The 4588-nt window shown below is 38.5% G+C and overlaps 1 non-coding gene across 1 annotated transcript; it reads left to right on the plus strand.

The window, feature by feature from the left end:
• Window positions 1-1339: 1339 nt before the first annotated feature.
• Window positions 1340-1411, plus strand: TRNAC-GCA. The gene has a single exon. It is a non-coding gene; the product is annotated as a tRNA-Cys (tRNA).
• Window positions 1412-4588: the final 3177 nt, after the last annotated feature.

Raw genomic sequence — 4588 nt, forward strand, 5'->3', positions numbered from 1 at the left:
GTGGAGCGGGTTGCCATGCCCTCCTCCCAGGGGATCTTCCCAACCCACGGATCGAACCTGTGTCTCTTAGGTCGGCTGCATTGGCAGGAGGGATCTTCACCATTCGTGCCTCCTGGGAGGCCCAAGTCAACTTGAGATCTTGTCACATATGCACAGTCTGATTTGGGTGGGTTGTCATTTCCGCATTTCTAATGTGCCCAGGAGGTGCCAACGCTCTTAGTCCACAGCTTGCACTTGTAGCAAAGCTCCCTACCTCACTACCTAGAATATTGTTTGGCACATAATAAGTGTTCAATAATAAACATGTGCTAATAAGTGAATGGATAAATAAATGAATCTCAGACATATCCTCATTTTTAAAATTCCCTTTAACATTGTCTCCTAGTTATTACTGAGTTTAGGTAACAAAAATGTTATAGGTATTAATACTAGATCCTCGAGTCCTGAAATGTTGTTTTCCAAGTGAAAAATAATACTTTCCTTTTTATAGGGAAAATATGATTACAACATATATTCAATTATAGAACTTTACTCAAAGATTAGGAATGGAGAGTCAGGAAGTATGGCCCAAGAAGCACATTATTCAGCTGAAGATAAAAGTCAGGTGAAGAGAGTGGATATGTCAGACAGACCTGGGGTCAAACCTTCCTTACCTAGTCTGCTCTGCAGGTATCTCACCTCACTAAGCCTTAGGACCCTCCTCCAAAACATGAGGATGCTTCCTATGTAAAATTATGAGGAAAGACTGATTTAAATTATGTAGATGTTAGCTTTCTATTTCTCTTCCCTCATCCTTGCTCAAAATGACATCAAAAGAAAGTGTCGCAGCAAGTGGGCAATTTCGGATCTCTTAGTTGTCAACCCTCTGCTCACAGAAGAAAAAGCAGATTTCTGTGGACATGCTCCTCAAGCTTTGGAGGTCAGATGAAGGCAGGTGGTAAATATTTCTCCAGGATTTACCATCTATTAGTTTTAGCATGAGAAATGGTCATTGGCTTAATGTAATCTGAGTCTAACTTCCTCCATTCTTGCTATTTCAGAAGGCTTTTTCCAAGTTGAAAACAGAACTTTACCCTAAAATGCCAGATCTTTTCTTACATTTTCTTTTGTTTATAGAAATTTCTGTAACTTTCCTCACTAGCAAATTATTGGTTTGTTGACCTGATGGCAAGAATGTCTCATGTGCAATTTGGTGATTTAAATCTATTTCCTTTTCTTTTTGGGGGGCACTCTCCATCCCTCTTCTGATATCTATGTCAGAAGCTTTATCTGTCTCTTTTATGCTTTAATACAGCTCTGCTACACACACAAGCCTTCTCTCACATGTCTGATGGGGGCTTCCCTGATAGCTCAGTTGGTAGAGAACCTGCCTGCAATGCAGGAGACCCAGGTTTGATTCCTGGGTAGGGAAGGTCCCCTGGAGAATGGAAAGTCTACCCACTCCAGTATTCTGGCCTAAAGAATTCCATGGACTACAGTCCATTGGGTTGCAAAGAGTAGGACAAGACTGAGTGACTTTCACCTCACTTCACTTTCTCTTTTTAGATGGAAATAGATGCTAGTAAGCCACTCCTTCCTTAAAGAGAGGAGAAAAGGATGTGATATTTAATATTCTATTTACCTTATATTTTTTCATTAAATTCTCTCAACAGTTCTGAGATGAGTGCTTTTAAATTTATCTTATAGATTATGAAACCAGTTTTAAAACAATGAAATATCTTTCCTAAGGGTGTAGCTAGTGAAAGAAAGTGAAGATTTAACTCAAGGTATCACTTGTTTGAAAAGACATAGTATGGTCAGTTTGGGATCTCAACACTGGATATAATGGGGGCAGGATCAAGGAGGCTTTTTCTCTCTTGAATATTATAGAATCAAGAAGTGGACCAACAAGCAACCATTTTGGCTCAGCGAGGTAAATATTCTTGTGAGGAACCTCCTTGCCCTGAGCTGTGCAATGAGAGCTCTTGACCAGGAAGCCACAAGCTGTTTTTAACTCAAAGGACCCATTTTCCCCACAGTGTGTCACTTCTAAATGTTGATAGTAAAATGAACTGTTATGATATACTGGAATATATGAATTCAGTCCTATCTACCCCATGGTTCAGGCCTACACAAACAGTAACACAAATACTTTGAATCTTTAGTCAGGCCCTTGAGTCTAGGGCTTTATTTTTTCAGCCCTTTCCCTCAATGAATAAATGTTTTCAATAAATTCAGGAGAAGGGGAGACAGGAAGACCATTACTAGGAGTCAAACATTGTATTTTTTGGTAGATAATGAGTTGAATATCAGTTCTTGACTATGGAATCTCTCTCCAATAAGACACTCAGAGTTGGAGTGCCCCATCAACCCTAGGGGAAATTACTATTTCTGTTTTTAGAAAAAAGTCTGACTTACTCCATGGTTGTTACAATCTATAGAACTTTCTCCTGAATTTCAAGGAATTTGCCCTCTGTGCCACATAATTGTTCAGTCTTTGAGTCTGTTCTCTGATATTTCTCCCACTGTTGAAAGGCCTGGTAGATTTGTCTTCTCAGTAAGTTTATAAATTATGTGAAATTGAATGTTGTGACTTCTTTCTCCTTCTCTTCCTCTGTTTATCCTCTTCTAGTCTTACTCTTATTTTTGTGAAAATAAATGAAAACCAACAAATAAGCAAAGAAAAGTCTATTTGGGCTGCTGTAGCATGGGAGTCAGCCATTTCACCCAAATTTGGGCAGAGACTCGAAGGAGACAGAGGAGTGGGGGAACTGCCTGGTGGAGAAAGTGGGTGACCTCGGGTACACCAAGCCAGCAGGCTCCAGCTGGCTTGGGCAAGCTGTGTTTAGGCAACCTAGAAGTGGAACATCTATGTGATTAGCTAACAGTGTCCATTTAATTTGTCTAGTTGGTTCTAAGTTGGAAGCAGGGACAAAAATTAAGAAAGCTGTAAGTTAATAGTCAAGTCATGGTCATTTTGGGTCAATTATCCCAGAAGTTAATGTTTAGTTTCCTGAATTGTCAGTAGAGATAACGGTCTGGTTTCCTGCAAATTAGACTTAGAGCAGCCCAACTACCTAGCTTGTTTGTTGTAGATAAAGGGGTTGCTTTCTTACGCAGATTGCAGATCAAAATTCTATTTTAAAACACAATCTGATCATTGCCCATTTGTACATCCAATCTCTTACCCTCTTCCTCTCCCCTCCTCTACTTTCTTTTCTTCCAACACTGACATATGAGTATAAATATGATTTATTGAATACTTGCTTTCCTTTTAGAGACTTTAAAATTATGAAATATGTGCATATCTGTTAAAAAATGCCAATCAATGACGAGTGCATAAAGGACAAGGGAAAGGTCACTCCTTCCTCATCACTGCAAAATAGCCATTAATTAGCAGCATGATGTATATTTTAAAATATTTCAGACATATATAATTGTTTATTTAAACACCAAAATTATACTGTATTTTTCAACTTGTTTATTATCACTTATCACAATAAATAGCTGTCTTTTTAAGTCAGTACTCACAAATCTTTGACTCTGATGTTATTAGAATATAAACTCCATGAAAGCAGTGATTGTAATTCTGTTGTTAACTGCTGCCTTCACAGCCTTTAAAAGTACCTAGCAGACTGCAGTTAATCAATGATGTATGCTGGATGAATGATTTTAGGTTGCATCCTGTTTTTTATTACCATTAATATTTCAAATAATAAAGAAACATAAAGTCTTGATTGTCAGTGTCTGCACATGTACTTCTGTAGGGTAGATTGCTAGAAATAGAATTGTGTCAAAATGCATAAACATTCTAAATCTTGATATAGGTATCAAATTTTGCTCCAAAATAAATTTTTTTTTTGTTACTGTTTACATTAACAAAAATATGTATAAAGTTAGGTATCATTGGCTAGCTCCCCAGAATCTATTCCTTCCCCTAAGTCTCACCAATCACCTCTCTTGAAAACAGAGCAGATTTCAATTTGGGATGCCTACTCCTACTCTTGCAATCCTGTTCTTTAAAGAACTGTTGCCTCCAACTTGGCCCCTGTTCAGAGACCTGGTTAGCATAAACCAATCAGCACATTCTATTCTCCTGGCCACATTCATTAAGCATCTGCTTTAAGCAACCTAATCAGAATTAATTTCAGGAATCGTACTAGGAATACTGAGGGGAAAAAGGAAAAGTCCTTTCCACTTCTTTGAGAATGGTGGTAAGTATGAAGAGGTGAAGCCTGAACCTAGAGCAGTAAATTTGTCCTGGCTGGGGAGTCTAGTCATAGCAGGAGGCTGGCACTATGAAAGCGAGTAGTAAGGTAGAAATGAGCCAGGTCCGAGCCAATCTAACCCTGAAGGCTGGTCCTCTGCAGAGCTTCCACTCACACTAAGCCCACCGAATGATGCTTTCTGACATGCAGCTCTACAATTCTTAATTATTTTATTCTGATGTTTTAACAATTTATCTTGGACACAAAGATCCTCAGGAAGAAATTATCTTCTAATAAATTCACCTTCCCAAATAGCTTTATGAGAATCTGGTCAGCCTGAAGAGCTTCTCCTTTGCCTTACATCCTATCTTCCATTATACGCAGTTTTCTATTAAAGTGCT

This window comes from Cervus elaphus, chromosome 27 (assembly GCF_910594005.1).
Source record: "Cervus elaphus chromosome 27, mCerEla1.1, whole genome shotgun sequence".
Classification (NCBI taxonomy): domain Eukaryota; kingdom Metazoa; phylum Chordata; class Mammalia; order Artiodactyla; family Cervidae; genus Cervus; species Cervus elaphus.